Source organism: Equus caballus, chromosome 10 (genome assembly GCF_041296265.1).
Source record: "Equus caballus isolate H_3958 breed thoroughbred chromosome 10, TB-T2T, whole genome shotgun sequence".
Lineage (NCBI taxonomy): Eukaryota > Metazoa > Chordata > Mammalia > Perissodactyla > Equidae > Equus > Equus caballus.
The window spans coordinates 63189524-63207062 of NC_091693.1; the positions used below are offsets into that span (position 1 = coordinate 63189524).

Sequence of the window (17539 nt, forward strand, 5' to 3'; positions counted from 1 at the left end):
TGGGACACCTGCCACAGCATGGCTTGCCAAGCGGTGCATAGGTCTGTTCCCAGGATCTGGCCAACCTGGGGTCACCAAAACAGGGTGTGTGTGAACTTTGCTGAGCCACTGGGTGGGCCCCCCTTGTAGTCTTTTAAACAACACTCTTTTGTTTGGATATCCCTATAATAACTGCTTTTATTTAATCTGTACAAGGCATTTTTAGAAAGTAAGGAGCTGGAAAGAAACTTAGAAGATAAAAACCATATAAGGTGCCTGAGTATGAATTAAATTTGACTGGCTATTTGATAGTCAAATAGGTGACTCTTTAGGGTCTGTAGTCACCATGAGTCAAATCTCAACTCAGGAGTGCCATTTGATACTAACATTTTCATTCAAAAGGACCAAGAACCTAAAGTTTTGACAGACAAGGAAGGACATTTTGGGGTGGCCTGGTGGCAGAGCGGTTAAGTTCACACGTTCCACTTCAGCAGCCTGGGGTTCACCAGTTCAGATCTCGGGCATGGACATGTGCATCACTTATCAAGCCATGCTGTGGCAGGAGTCCCACATATAAAGTAGAGGAAGATGGGCACGGATGTTAGCTCAGGGCCAATCTTCCTCAGCAAAAAGAGGAGGATTGGCAGCAGATGTTAGCTCAGGGCTAATCTTCCTCAAAAAAATAAATAAAAATAGATGAGGAAGGACATTTCATTTTCAAAGAGTCTCTCTCGCAATCTATTGATTGCATCACTGTATTTACTATCAAACCTTGGCTTAAATTCTACTTCCTCTAGGAAACTTCTTTGACACGCTGAACTCCACCCTGGTCACACTGTATTTACTATCAAACCTTGGCTTAAATTCTACTTCCTCTAGGAAACTTCTTTGACACGCTGAACTCCACCCTGGTCACTCCCTTAGGTTGTGTTGATTCATATTTATGCCAAAAACTTTTGTGACAATAGTCAACCCTATCATTTGTATGTTTCTCCAACTGAACCACAAACTTCTTGAAATCAAAGAGCCTATATTTTTCTTTCTTTCTTTCTTTCTTTTTTAGCTTTCTTGCCCTGATGCTAGGTATAATACTAAGTCTATGGTTGGCACTTGACTAATAAATAAGTGTTGACTGAATTAGTGAATGAATGACTAGTATATTAGGGTCTTGGAAATATTCCTAACCATTGAAGATAGCATTAGGAAGACGGCTGGACACTTTCACGCACATGATTTCATTTAGTCATCACCATTACTCTAGGACGAAGGTATTATTAATATGACCACTTAACAGAGGAAGAAGCTGAAGCTTTGAGGAATTAAATCATGCTTAAGTTTGCATGGCTGGAATGGCTGTGACTCAAGTTCAGAGCTATTTGTTTCTAAGGTCTTTGCCCTTTCCATCTCTCTGAACTGCTGCCGTGTTACTCTGGCTTTTTTTCTAGGACAGGTGATAGGAAACCAACTTAAACTGGCTTGGGCTAAAAGAAAGTTTTTATTGGAAAAATCACAAAATAATGGGAAGGTTCAAAGAAGCCAGGGTCTTTCTGGGAACATCGGCTAGGGAACCGGGGCGAACAGACTGTCAGCTACAGGTGGTCTCTGCTCAAGCTCCACTCTGCTGAGAGAGCTTTTCTCTCTGTGTGTGTGTGTGTGTGTTGGGGAGGGGTGGGGGGAGGGCAGATGGGGGAGAGGGTGTGGTGATCACCAGTAGCCCCAAACTCAAATGCTTCCTCCTTCAAGACTCCAGGGTCCCCATGTATGTATAATTTCTTAAAATCTCATTTGTCAACTGATTTTAAGGCGCATCACAATATATCTCTCTAGAGAAAGAAAAGCAAACTATTCACGTGGTTTTAGAATACAGCGTCCTAAAGAGGCATGTTCTTGGCCTGGGTGATAAATGGCCTGCATGGTACCCTGAAAGAAGACAAAGGTCAGGCTCTGTCACATCCTCCCTGCCTTCGTCCAGCACTACTCACACCTATTGCCAGATCTCTGTGTTCACCCAGTCACCCTTTTGCTATTATTAATTGATAGGTTTCCAGAAGATTTCCAAATAATTTTTAAAAAATTATCTAATATGGTATTAACAGATAACCAGGTTTTTAATGCTTTAAGGATGATACTGATGATATCTTCATTTGTTAGAATTGACGTTTTTCTCTACAACTGACTAAATATTTTATTAGTACCAGAAAAATATGACTGAACTAACATTATCACCGTGCCAGTATTTTCTAGTCATTTTAAGGTCATATGGTACATAAGAGACTTGCAGTGGTTTTCCTTTTTTTTTTATTTGCCGCAGATCTCCTTGTTGAAATACAAATCAATCCAGTTTCTCAATAGGCAAAGCAGATAAAAGCCAGGCTTTTGTTTTTTCCGAGGGAATTCAGAATGGGACTGTTTTCCTCCCCTGCAACCCTTCTTTTAGGTGGCCTCAGACCGGGTTCTCAGGATGGAATTTGAACACCCTGGTGGAGCAGGAGGATCCTGCCCTGGAAGCTAGAAGACCTGTGTCGAAGAACTGGTTCTGCTAGTAATTAGTTGTGCAACCTTCAGCGAGACATTTAACCTCTATCTTTTTCCACGTGTAAAATGGGGATAATAATACTTGCCCATTCCATCTGCCAAGGCGGTTGTTAGGATCAAACAACCCAATGGATACAAAAGTGCTTTACAAATAGTAAAAACTAGTATAAACATGTAAAACACCTCATTGCACTTATATTTCAATAAATATCTGTTGATGTAGACAGAACTTTGTAATCTAGGAGACAGAAAAAAAATCACTATAAACTCCCCATTTAAAACCTTTTTGTGGCTCTCATAGTTTGGAGGGAGACTACAATACGAATATTGAAACAGAGTATCTTTTTAGTGTATATAAGGAGGACAATATCAGTTTTACTAACCATCTCATGTTAGCAAGGTGACCTAGCATTGGTGACATGCTTGGTCCTAGAAACACGTTAAGACAAGTCTACGGAAGAAAAGAGGGAGAAAAGTCTGGAGTATAAAGGTAAATTGTGTGAGCAGTAACAATAAATTCATGAGCTCATGGGAAAAGAGCACTTGAATTAATTGGCATCACCATCCATCAGAAGCTGTTGATTACTCCAGGAACAGGGTGTAAATCCCATGAAATGAAAAGCCAGGCTGCAAAATATCAATCTATTTTAACCTGCTGTTAAGAAGGGAAATGAGCGGCGCTGTGCAAATGTTGTATTTCCACTCACCAAATGCAACAATTAGACCCACACTTTCATGAATTAACCTGTGAAGTGAATAAATCTTCCCCTCAACGGTTTCATGTCATTGGTTCAAATGGTGTAACGTTTCTTACAGAAAGAACTTAAGGAGAATAAATCCATTAGGGAAAGTGGGGGAATTTATTGTACTCCAAGGCTGTGCTTTTAAACAGACCTCGACTGTACTAACACAAAAAACGACCCTGTGTTTAAGGATCGTCAATTTCAGGTTTGCAATAGGCATTGTAAGGAACCAACACACTGTGCATGTATTTCTTCCACCTCTCTTTACACAAGGAACTGGGCTGCTTTGTGTTTGCATTGCACCTAATGCCTGGGAGCTCATTCCCAGGAGATCAGTGGAAAGAACGAGTTCCCCAGGTCAGCCATTACGATTTAATTTTTATTTATTTTTCTAGTAAAATTTGAACTTTCTTCATTTCTACAACTGTGGAAAAAATAAAATCTGTAAGCTGACACACCATTTCTGTTGGCCGCCTCAGAAACTTCCTGAGAACACCATTTACAAGTTATATCATTTCCCTCAAAAGCGCCAAGTTTTTCTCCTTTTACTCTAGGGGCTAAAAAGAAAGCCACTGTACCTTTTCCATAAATATCAACAGTTCAATGGAAAGCTGTTTATTTTTCTCCTGAAGCACATTAATGCTACTGATAACAACAGCAGCTTTTCAAACTCAAGGCAAGACGAGAAGGAGCCAGCCCCAACTCTCCAGCAGGAGCAACAAATGCTTTTTCACCTCAGGCTGTTTGTAAGAAAGGATTTTCTTTTTTTCTCTTACGGGTCCGTTTTCCCATTCACTGATATTCACCCCTAACCCTACTTCAGTGAGAATAAAAAAGGGCTCAGGGACACTTTAAAGTTGGGCTACTGGAAAGTTAAAGACATTAAATTGTAGAATAAGCGTTGGATACAGCACATTAAGGCTTTTCCCATCAGACTAGATTGAGATATATTTTCTCGTAGCCTGCTTGATTGGGAGATTATTTTAGAATAAATTTAAATATATAAATTCAACATGTAAATTAAAATAAATTGCGTTTCTCATCAATGTTCTGGAACATTCAGGCTTTAGCTAGAAAACTTTGTGTCCAGTGCCAGAAAATCATAGCTTTTAGGCAGGAGTTAACTTTTATCTCCAGGAAACAACTGACCTCGTGAGTTCTTTAGCTATCTCAACCATCAGGAGTGCTAAATTAATAAAGGTAAGTCTCACATTGTGGATTATGCAATAACCAAGTAAAGCCAACTGGACACATGCGGGTCATTCCAGAAAAGTCAGTCCTATCATGGGTGGACAGGCAATGCTTTCCATAGCGGCTCAGCCAATGAATCTATTCAGTTCTTTATTCCCTCAGTATCTATAACAATTCCTGTTGCCTTCCTTTATTTTCTATTTTTTTGAGTAATCTTGAATCCTTTTATCCATCTTCTCAATTCCTATGGTTGTTTTCCATCAATTCCAGTACTGACAGCAGTTTTTCATTAAAATTCTGAAAGATAGTCATAAAACTCACAGACTATTAAAACCAGCAAGTTGCTAAAAATCAGAGCAACCAGAGAAGGGATGTGATCTTTCCAAGGATACACAGCTAATTTTTGCCAAGTCATTGGAAAAACCAAGATTTCTGGACTATGCCAATCCACTGCTTTTCCCACCACACTAATCCAATCTATAAGACAATTTCTGGGTGTAAAACTGTTGCCTCTACCTATAGATACAGAGTTTTCTCCCATATATTTCTCTCTGCTCTCTGGACTCCTATTCAACTTGGGGTAGGTACCATAACTCAATTGTCTTTTCATACCCAGCATCTCATATAGTGCCTGACACACAGTGGGTGCTTGATAACATTGTGTATCACTCCCACTTACTATTTATTTATTTATTTATTTATTTATGTTAAGATTGCCCCTGAGCTAACAGCTGTTGCCAATCTTCTTCTTCTTTTTTTTTTTTCCTTCTTCTCCCAAAGCCCCCCAGTACATGGTTGTATATTCTAATTGTAGGTCCTTCTAGTCCTGCTATGTGGGACGCCGCCTCAGCATGGCTTGACGAATGGTGCTAAGTCTGAGCCCAGGATCCGAACTGGTGAAACCCTGGGCTGCTGAAGTGGAGCACACCAACTTAACCACCCGGCCATGGGGCTGGGTCCCACACTCACTATTTAATACTTCTCCAACTGGCACATAAGTCTGTCTTCCCAGCTTGATGAAAGCTCCTTAAGGGCATAAACTATACCCTATTATTTTGAAGATATTACAGTTCCTAGTAGCAGTTAGCACATGCAGACTTTGTTTTTTCTTTTAATTGAAAATCACAGAATAATGTCATAGAATGACATCAATCCAATTTTCTGAAGAAGTACTATGGTAGGCTGAATAATGGCACCCCAAATATGTCCTTGGGAACTGTGAATGTTGCCTTATACGACAAAAGGAACTTTGCAGATGTGATTAAGTTAAGGTTCTTGATTTGAGTTATCCAGGTGGGTCCATTGTCATCAGAAGGGTCCTCATAAGAGGGATGCAGGAGTCAGAGACAGAGGAGAAGGTGATGTGATGACGGAAGCAGGGAGAGGAGCGACGTGCTTTGACGATAGAGGAAGGGGACACAAACCAAGCAATGCAGGTGGCCACAAGAAGCTGAAAAGGACGAGGAAACAGATTTTTCCTTCGAAGCCTCCAAAAGGTCTCAGACTTTCCAACTCCTTGACTTTAGCCTAGTAAAATGGTTTTGGATGTCTGACCTCCAGAACTCTAAGAGAATACATTTTTGTTGTTTTAAGCCACTATATTTGTGGTACTTTGTTACAGCAGAATCCTAGGAGACTGACAACAATTACCATGGAGGCAATTGCTGCAAACCGACAAAAGCGAGACATACAACCATATACCTGACAGACACACTGAACAGAGCTGGAAGGAACTTTGAAAAATTATCCTTTCTGATCCCCTGACCCGAGGCAAAGGATAGCCTGTAGGATAGATGGTGGAAGCTTGTCCATATGTCTTTTAAGATCCTTAGGAACAAAGACTATATTTTGTTTTGTTTTTCCAGACTGGCAGAAGATAAATTTCTGATTGGCTTTTACTCATTTGAAACACACATTATTTTTTTTTTTTTGCCCAAAGGAGAAAAAATACTGAGCTGTATAGCTGATAGGCGGGCAACTTCACCTGCAATCTTGCTAACATAGATTTGAATCTAGAGATACAAATAGTAGCAATTAAGCAAAACAATCCAACAAACAGATGGTTTTGGAGACAAAATATCTAGTTTTCTTTAAGCCAATTCACTTCTGCTGTGGTCTAGCCCTGACCTCAATTCTACTTTTTAATCCCACAATTTGTGGTGTGTGTGTGTGTGTGTGTGTGTTTGTGTGTGTGTTATTCATCTGAACTAAGCTTACCCTTGGCTTACGAAATGTGAATTGGAAAGCTGTTCTCAAAACGAGCTCCCTCCTGGAGGATTTCCCAAAGCTCAGCCTGCTTTAATTACTTCACCAAGAAGTTTTCAATGAACTGTTTTGAACCTGGCATTCACAATACACTTGCCTTGTACTGAGCGATAGCTTTATGACAGGAAGCTTTGTTAGCTGGACCACCCGGGGAACGAAGCTTGAATAGAATATGGCCGCCTGTCGATTTAAGAATGTGGGCTCCTCTCATGCCACACCTGTGTACCCTTGGCTGCTCCCAGCTCCTGTTCATTTCCCATGTAATTCAAGGTGTTGAACGTAATCCACAGAGCTTTGCATCAATAGCCTCCTTGATGGGTGCTTCTCAGACCCTGACTATGCCAGAAACCTCTTCTCCTGTAGTCTAAAGGTGCTCGAAGGCTGTGCAGATGATGCTTTCAAATGATATCTGAGATATGACGGATGGTGTTTATGCAGCAGTTCCACAATAGTTCGAGAGTGAAATCTTTAGGATTCCCTAAACAGCCCGTTTTAGTTTTGACTGAATTTACCATCTTCACAATTGAAAGCATAATAAAAGTATTACTTAGGTTAAAATAGTCAAACTGATGTGAACACAATTTCTCTTTCTGACAAGATTCCTATAATTTCTACTCATTTGTTTAGTGTTTCAAACAAATCAATAGTCTTAGCTTGCCTCGATGCACTGCGTTCCTTCTTCTGGCAATACATCACCATTCGGTTTAGAATCCATTCATCCCCTATTTTTGTGGTAGGAGCCCAAGGGTAAAGAACGTTAGCCAGATATAAATTTTATTCCTTTGGCCACAGTGATTGGTTCAGGGGTAAATGTATGATCTAAGATGGGCCATTCAGAGCAAATTTTGGACTTTCACTAGGAATGCTGGGATAAATGTTTGTTCTTTTAGATGGATTCAAACCCAGAAGAATGTAGTTCTCAAACCTGGTGTCAGTCATTTGCCACTAACACTGAGAAATGGAGCCCAGACCTGGGGAAGGAAAAACTGCTTCCTGGTGACATTGTTTGAATCCTAAGTCAAGTTTCTCCTGAATCGTTCAGTTGCGTAAGCCACCAAATTCCCTTTTTTGCTTTAGTGCTTTTGAGTTGGGTTTTTAGTCACTTGCAACTGAAAGAATAATAACTGTTATAAAGATAACATTATAATGATACTGAAAATTCAGATGTGGTTCAAAGATGTCTGTGAAAGCCAATTGAGGACCAAATCCTTGAATTTAAACACTTTCTAGGACTCTCAGAAATCAGAGTGGTGGGACCCTTACTACTGCCAGCATACTGAAAAATATAAAAACCATTTATTTGTTCCTGAAAACCTTTTCTTTAGTAATTTGTAAATACATAGTTGGCCTCTGTGGGAAAATGATTAAAATGCTAGATCCTGTTTGCTTAAGCAGGCCCCATTTCTTCATCAGGTATATTGGACACGAAAGCATGGGATGCATTCCTGCTGCAAAATTCAAGTTGGGAAAAAGTAAAAATACATTTATATCTATCCATGAACATGCCTGTCAAGATTAACATAGAATATTTACAGAAATGGTGAGCTTTTAGAATAGACATACAGAATTTTAACCTTTTTCTTAATTATGGCTTTTTACTGAATATTAGACTAACTTTAACTTTTGGCAATGGAAATATGACCTGAAAGTTTTCATTTTCCTTGTAAGGATCTGAAATTTTGAACTACTTTTTTTTTTTTTTTTTTTTTTGAGGAAGATTAGCCCTGAATTAACATCTGCTGCTAATCCTTCTCTTTTTGCTGAGGAAGACTGGCCCTGAGCTAACATCCGTGCCCATCTTCCTCTATTTTGTATGCAGGACGCCTGGCACAGCATGACTTGATGAGTGGTGCGTAGGTCCACACCTGGGATCCGAACCAGTGAACCCTGGTGGGCTGGCCCCTGAAATTTTGAACTTTTAAATTTATCTTTGAGAGGTTTATTTTGCCTCCCTTCCAAAGATAGATAACAATGACTCTTTCAAACAAATCTGCAGTGTTGTTGCAATATTGGGTTTTTTTTGAGGAAGATTAGCCCTGAGCTAACATATGCGCCAATCCTCCTCTATTTTTTTGTATGTGGGATGCCACCACAGAATGGCTGATGAGTGGAGTAGGTCCACACCTGGGATTCGAACCCATGGACCAATGCTGCCGAAGCAGAGGGCATGGAACGTTAACCACTCGGCCATGGGGTCGGCCCCTGCAATACTGTTTTTAAAAAACAGATGTGATTTCTTAGATTAATAAAAAGTTCTAGTAGATAGGATGACAAAAATCAAATGAATAAGAACAAAGGATAGCATAATTGTGCTGTGATAAAAAATGCTTTTAGACATTGACATTATTTTGTTAAATTCTAAAAATTAAAATGATGATGTTAAGAAGGAGATTGTTTTGTTTAAAATTCTATTTCCTCTTTGTGTCTATCTCTTACAGAGCTTCCTTGATGATTTTTTCTTTGTTTCCCAGCTTTCTAATTCTCTTTTCATTCCACTAATGTATTAATTTGGGACATATGAATGACATTTTTATTGGTAAAAAGTGGTTGAAATTTTCAGTAATTTGATATAGTTTAATCTAATACAATTTACTTTTTAGAGAAAATTTCAGTTTTTAATTTCAACTTCCAGGGTCTTCTTCCTGCCATGATCTTTGTTGTTGTTTTTTGATGAGGAAGATTGGCCCTGAGCTAACATGTGTGACACTCTTCCTCTATTTTGTATATAGGATGCCACCACAGCACCGCATGAGCAGTGTGTAGGTCGGTGCCTGGGGCCTGAACCTGCGAACCTGGGGCTGCTGAAGCAGAGCATGTGAACTTAACCACTATGACACCAGCCAGCCTATTCCTCCATAATCTTTATAAATGGATTCTAATTTTATCTGAATTGTGATGAGACTATGTCTTTCTGGGACAAAAAACAACAACAAACAAAAAACCTCCCAGCAAGATCCTTGTCAGAACTAAGTTATATCAATTGTTATGGATTAAGTTTTGCTCCTTCCAAACCCATAAAAAAAAGATATGTTGAAGACCTAACCCCTAGTACCTCAGAATGTGAATTTGGAAATGGGGTCTTTACTGAGAGCATCCGATTAAAATGAGATCATTAGGGTGGGCCCTTATCCAATATGACTGGTATCCTTATGAAAAAGGGAAATTCGGACACAGGACAAGCACAGAGGGAAGACCATGTGAAGACACAAAGGGAGAAGACGGCGCTGTGACTGGAGTGATGCATCTACAAGACGAAAAGTGCCAAGGACAGCTGGCAGACAGCAGAAGCTAGAAGGGGCAAGGAGAGATTCTCTCTGAGAGCTGTCAGAGAGAGCGGGGCACAGAGGACGGCTCGATTTCAGCTTCCAGAACTGTAAGAGAATACCTTCCTTTTGTTTTAGGTCACCTAGGTTTTGGTATTTTGTTATGGAACCCCTAGGAAACAAATACAGAAACCATTGGCACATGGACTTTGCAATGATTTACCGGCTCTCAAATAAAAGTTGACTTTATTAAATAAAAACTTTTTTCTGTCTCCATAAATTAGAGGAGAAACAGAGGAATAGATAAGTTCCTCTTGTTCAGTGTTCACAAGAAAGTTTCTTTTCAATATTATTTGATGGAATATAGAGTAGAGTTCTAATGACTGTTTATTCTTTTTTGGAAACTCTATTCAAATATATGTGGCCTGTAAAAAATATGAGACTCGTTGCATAAGACCAATTTTAGCCTAATACATATGTAAATGGTTCTCAATGTATAAGAAAGATTTTAGTAATAAAAAAATCATTTTATAGAATCCCTCACATCAGAATAGACATGGAGCCTAGTTGTACGGTTGCAGAAAAGTATCAAACTTTTTATGTTTTAGTGAAAATTAAGATAAATTACATTATAACTATACTAATGGCTGAAAGTTTCATATTAGGCAAATAAATGTCTACAGCTACTCAAATTACACATGTCTCATCCAAAAACTTCAGTAAGAAGCAATTTTAGATGGGTTCAAAATAATAAATATCATGAAATTTCAAATGGAGATTTGGCATAGTTTTGAGATAAATATGACTGGATACACACATGTGCCACTCTTTTCTGTCTTCTTACTTTTAATGAGATTCTAATGATGACAATAATATGGCTACACACAGGAAATAGTTTTTCTTCCTTCTTTTCTCTCACTCTTTCCTTTAAAACATTCACATTAATTTTTATTGATACTGATGTTAACATTTTGGCATCTTTCCCAAGTATATTGCAAAAACACATCAATAAAAATTTAAATTAAAAAAAATATGTAGTCTAGGGGCCAGACAATAATGGCGTATTCCTTTAAAAATAGGTATAAGGTATACAGGACAGGTAACCAAAATTCTAGAATTGGAACTTTGACCTTAACTAAACATAACTGATATTTCTATCTGGTGTGTACTTGACACAGGACTTACCAAGCCCAAGATAAATTTATTTATGGAGACATAACTTGCCCTTTCGTGCTTGTACCTTTGTTGGTAACTTGTTTAAACCAATTTTGTATTTTCTTTGCATGTTTGAATTGATTTGCTAAAAATTATCTGCTGACAAAAAAGTACAGCTAAAACTCAGAATTCCCAGGTTGTGGGACTCGTTCAGAGTCAATTTCCATTTTCTTTTAAGATTTTGTACAAGTTGCAAGAGAGGAGACACAAACTATCTCATTAATTGTAATCAAATATAGATATACGTTTTAAATACATGGAAAAAAGTGGCATTGGCATAATCTGCATATTCTTCATTTTTGTATTTGATCTGGTTATATTTTTCTTTGAAGAGAAGTCGCAAGAGTCAAGTATGTTTATAAGGTGAGTTAAGAAAACTTGTAACGTGTGAAAAGTCAATTTCTTTAAAAATTGTCACCAACTAAACCCTGATTTGTAAGTAGGAAAAGTTATCAGTTATTAAAAAAAAATAGTAATACTCCCAAAGTGTATACTTCTGCCACAAAGAAATTAATAATTAATATTTTACTCAGCACATTTAGTCATTGTGGAAATCAATGAGAAAAATCACAGTGGAAAGTTATGTGAAGATTCATGTAAGGTTAAATAGCCATTAAGAAGGAATTAATTAAGAGTAAGAAGATAATAAAAAGAAAATGTTTGCACGCTTTCATTATCTTAGTATTGATTATCTATTTTGTAAATTTTCATGGTTGCTTTAAACATCTCAGGCCACTTCAATCATTATCATTCAACCCTCTGACTCTGTCAGAGTGTGCTAAGATAGTAATATGAGATTAAGCTAAATGCATACCAGAAGGTATAGTAGCTTGAAATGCATTTCAAAATTAATTAGAAATTAATTTCGTTTATCAGTGGTGGTGGGAACATAATTACAGGCAATTGAAAATTGATTGTGTACATGTGCTCATACACTTGTGTTTTTCTACATGTTGATAGAATTCTGTGAAATGAAGGAAAGGTCTTCAAATTGGCTGCTTCTGCCTTATTCTATGGTTGGATATTCAATTGACATCACGGGTTACAATAGAGGGCAGATGATATTATTTAATGAAGTCTAGACCTGCTAGACTATTCAGCATTGACTCGGGGGATGGCATGGCTCCCCTCCAAAACCTCTCTCATGAGCTGACCTTGTTATTTTCACCTGCATGTCTCAACCTATATTGGGTTTAAAATGTGAGTATCAACTGAATGGAAATAGAGATTTTCCTTTCTCTCCTTCCCTCTCTCCGTCTTTTCTTTAGGTTTGTGTCTTGTATGCACGTGCATTATAACTCTCTTTCGATTACCCAGACCTCACGCTGGACCTTGACAATGTCTGAAGAAATCCTAAATTGCTAGAACATAGGGAATATAAGTGGCCTCCTTTTATTTCTGGGCTGCTTGCCTTCTTGAGAATGCATGAACAACGTTTTTATTTGAGGGTTTGCTCGTCCTTCTTTAAACTGACTGGCAAATTTGCTTTTATCTAGAAAGTCATGAAACGGGTACCAGTATCTGACTTTTTGACGCCCCTAAATTAGATGAATGGCCTTATTTTCACTAACTTTCACTTTGATATACATATTTTTGAAAGCTTTCCCCCTTTCCTTCCTTTTTAAAATTGGATGTGTCAAACATGCCCGGACCGCTTTAGCATAGCTTATCTGTCTGCTGAAGGAGTGCTGGAAAATTTACATTTAAACAGCACCTCCAAGAGTTCTTAATGATGTGGCGCTGAAAGGCAGCTGGCTGGGGTCCAAGTCTGGGGTTTCACTGCTCTGGGAGGAAGGTCAGTTTATTCCTAAGGGGAATGGAAAAAAAAATACTATATACTCTGTATATCCTACAAGAGAAAAATTACAAATTCAGATGTAATATTTAAAATACTTCCTTCTTAATTTCAAAGTAACTCCTTCTAGTAGCCAGTGAACTCCCAATGGTTAAAATTATTAGCTTAAGATGTTCTGCTTTAGTTTAGACAAAAACCTCTAAGTGGCCTACTTTCATTTTCGTCTGGTTGAACAGTTTGTGGTTATATTTAAAATAACCTTTTAAATGATCTTGGTAAGGGGGTAAGGGAGTAAAAAAAATAAAAAAACCCACCAAACCTCAATTTTTGAAAACTTTTTTTCCTGAAGTCTTCTGCCTAATTGTTCCAATAAGGACGCAAAAATTTATATCAATTATGTAAGTTTCTTTTAGTCTCAAAAGCAACAGAGAGCAAAAACAAGAAAAAAAAATGCAGGCAAGTTTCGTATTCTTTCTTAGATTAGCTCCTCATCTTGTTTTTCATGAATTTTGAAAACAGAGTGTGCCTATCGGAGGTGGAAAGAACAGGGGCTGTGACAAGAGCTCAAAGGAAAATCTTAGTGACATAGGACCACATGCCAACTAACAGGGGATTACTTATGGGTGATGTGTGTGTTCCCTAGTGATCCCTGAAGCTCCCCGCGTGCGATTAACTGTCTGGTTGGGAGGTGAACGCTGGGCCAGGCAGATTACTATAACGACTTTTCTTCACAACCAAGTCATTTGTTAAATAAAATCTATGGGAAAACTGATGCCATAAAAAAAGTTAAATAGCATCAAGAAGGCCTTATCACTCTTCTTATCCTTGAACTCGAGAGACTTAATGATCTTCAAATATGTCGTATTTAAACAAACCCCTTTTCAAACGAAATGAAGGATTGGAGAGTGTAATCACCACCACAAAACTTAAGGAAGTGGCATAAGAGTTCTGCTTTCTTGCCTTAATTTTGATAACAATCGAATGTGCTGAGGAAACCTCCAGGTCCTAAAGTTAAACATTTTCTCCCATTTTCCACAGCGAAAATGTTGAAAAAAATGACAGCTTCTGTTTTTGGGTTTTTGAGCACAACCCATGTTGTTTAATGTGTCCAGAAGCAAGCTTTGTTAATGGACATCAGGCATCTCAGAAACTGCTCAAGGACAGCACGCACGTTATGCTGAGGTTGGGGAGGGTACCCCTGTGCCATCACACCGGGAACCTTCTTATAACTCTGTCTGAAGAGTCACTGCGTGAAAGACCAGAAGGCTGCCGTCTGCTTTGTGATATCCTGAAATATTGTGCTATCTCTGCTTGGCTTCTCTAAGAACAGAATTTTATGAAGTCTGAGATTACCCTGACGGACAACCATTAAAATGTGACTGTTTTCTGTCTGTGCATAGGTTCCGGTAGAGTGATGTTCCTTATTCTTCCTTCGGGTTACAGACCCCTTTGAGAATCAGTAAAAGCTATAAAATCCAGGAAAAAAGGCACACACACATACACACAGAGAAATTGCATATCTTGTTAGGGAGTTGCATGAAGTCCCTGAAGCTTGTCCATGAACCCCTGATGCACAGAAACTATACTTCGTCTGATTGATGGATTCATCTTGCATTTTTATAACCTTTCTAGGGCACCTGCATTTTATTGGTACTTTTTGGTAAGGGAGCCAAGACTCCTCTAAAAGCCACAAAAAAATGAGATTGCTTAAAATGGAGAAGTAACCAAGAAAGAAAGAAACTAAAACCCCAACAACTCCCAAGATTCAATTCCTTCAGGAAAATCTGTGTCATCCGTCACTTCTCCAAGTGCTGCTCTTTTATTCTTAGTTGGTGGGTTTTGGAGCCTTTCCTTCCCTTTGCTGCCTCTCCCTGCTTCTATCTTCCCTTTCACGGACCCCGACAGGGACACGTTCTTATCTGTTCTGTTCGGAACTAGCGTGACACAATTGTAATTGCATGCTCATTTAATTTGTGAAACCAGGGTTCTTTCCTCCAGTGTATGCATTCTTGTGTCAGAGTGCCTTCCCCTTTCTTCTGAAAACATGTCTTCAAGAAGAATAAGTTCTGAACTCAAGAAATGTTTTCCTTTCTCAAATTAGCTGTAGATACAGCACATTGACTCATTTCAAATGTGAGAGATTGTACATGTTTTCATCAGGACCAGTGTGCCCTTTACCCCGTAAAAAGCTAAATATAAGCCTGTCTCACATCTCCCTCCCGCTTAGCAGTCCTTATCTAGTCCTTATCTTCATCCCCCGAAAAGAGCAACATCTGAAAGATCCACGACTCTTTCTTACCTGAGGGAAGACCTGTGGTCGTGTCTCATGGAAATGGTTTCACTTTAATTGCAGTTTTCCAGTTTTCCACTAGTTGGGGCTCTATACAAAGGAAAGAAAACTCAGGGACTCATTGGGAATCATTTACAACAAAACACATTTTATATGATACCTCTACAGTATTTTCCGAGCCCCTGGAAATAAGCTCTCTAATTTTGTCCCAATATACCAATCATGAGGTTGTATTATATTGTTGGATCAGTTGTATTTGCTTTGCCCGCCTTGGTTAGAGAAGTCTAAACCAAGGTTACTGCTTTTGGTATGATTTGCAGAGAAGCAGTTCCCTCAACACGTTGTTACTACAAAACATGAAATTACAAAATGAGCCAATGGAACATTTGGTACATAAGTAGCAAGACCATCTTCTCTGTCAGGTTTTTTTCCAGTACAGGGCAGCAGCCATTTACCTTTAAACCTGATGGCACAAAGTCCTGCACAAATTAGACCCTTAGTGAATATGGTTTGTTTTCTGTCTCCTCCTAAGGACCAGGGTTTGGACAAGATTACCAATATCAGTTCTCTCGGAAAACTGTTAGAAACTGTCTTGGTCCATGCTAACGTTTGGCTCTCTCTCCCTCTCTCAGCTTTACTTTCCTAGTGTCAGGTTGAAAGATTACCTCGGATAGACATAAATCATCAAGGTCTCCCAGCGCTTCTCTTACACTTGCATCTTGTTTTAGGTTTGTTTTTCCTGTCTCTCTCCACCTCCCCGGAGATCCTTTGGCAAATCTGATAAACAATGCCTTTTTCTTGCTGAAGGCAGAAAGTCCAATGGAATACAATGGGAGGCCAGACTTGGCTGAAATGCAGGCTGCAGGTGTTCTCTGCATTGTGGTCATCTAAACCAGATGCTGGGAGTTGAAGCACCTGCTTCCCTTCTCTGTCTACGCTCTGGAGACCACCACTCCCGGGTAGGCTAGGCCAGAGAACCAGGCTGAAGAGAATGATGTACACACCACAGCGCCCTTCTGACAGATGAAATGAGGTGCCCTAGAAACAGTCTCACAAAGTTCCCCTTTAAGTCCTGAAATGGATACAGTTTGATTTTGCTGCTCTCTAGCTCCATTTCCTGATCTGACACCACCACCCTCTCAACACACACACACACACACACACACACACACACGCTTGACAGCATACTCTCCTGGAAGCAGATGCTCAGATGCTCAGAGGCAATTTTATTTTTCTCTGGATTACATTATCTAGAAAGACAAGACTGGCCATGGACACGAGGGTGATGATTTTTATGGTTCTGATAACAACGAGATGGACGCCAAAAGCCTTGCACAGCCTCAGATTTTATGAACATTTCTATAGGTGCCATAAATCTCTGACCAATCCAGAAAGAACATTAAATCTCCTATCTTGAATGCTGAACATTAAATAAGAGATCAGGGAGAAACTGGTCCCTGTGGGGAGATGACGATGCTAGAAGGCTGCCAGAGAGCTTGGTTCTGGTATTTTTATTGAGAAGATTCTAAGTTACATTATTTCAGTTCTAAATATTAGTAATAATTTGACTGCAGGCATGTGTATTCAAACCCTTAATAGGAAACCTGTATGAGTCAAGTTTTGTCCTGCTGTTACTATTTTTATTTCCAATTTCAATGTTACTTTTTGTCACAAATGCCTTTCTAGGACAGAGTTACTACTTCTCGTATATACAGAGGGATATATTTTCTCTGTATATCCTTGTACTGTGTTCTTAAAAGTTAATTGAGAAAGCTTTTGCCTTGAGAATTGAAGCCCTGACCCCACTCCGCTCTGGAAGTTTCTATGCAAATACACATACTAAAGGGACAAGAGCTTCAGCCTGGAGGAGAGGCATGTCTGGAGCCTGTGTCCTCCTCAAAACCATCTCCTCCGTCCAAGAGAAACTTCTCCTTGTCTGTGAGCTTCTACTGATATCACAGCTTCAGGAAGCCCTTTAAATTTGCTCCCTGTTGCTCCATAACACCTGGACATATTTTTGTTGCTGCATGCCCAGACCAAGACTACATTAGAAAGAATAATTTTTGAAATGAAGGATCTGGGGTATGTTTGGGGGCACGAGGCAAAGAGGAGTGGTAGGGTGAGAGAAGAGTGACAAACGAAAACCAATTAGTGGAGACAACTTAAAGGAGGCATCTGTGGTATTTGGTGAATATTCATAAACCAAAGGGTTCACGACGTATTTCCAAACAGAGAGAGAAAAAAAGACTACTTCTCTTCTTCA

At 39.1% G+C, this 17539-nt stretch overlaps 1 long non-coding RNA gene across 1 annotated transcript in view; it reads right to left on the reverse strand.

Moving 5' to 3' along the window:
- LOC106782255 (uncharacterized) overlaps positions 1-15366 on the reverse strand; it is a 35706-nt gene extending 20340 nt beyond the window's left edge. Inside the window, exon 1 of the long non-coding RNA XR_011422687.1 lies at positions 15286-15366. This is a non-coding gene — a long non-coding RNA (uncharacterized lncRNA). The remainder of the gene's footprint in view (positions 1-15285) is intronic.
- Positions 15367-17539: the final 2173 nt, after the last annotated feature.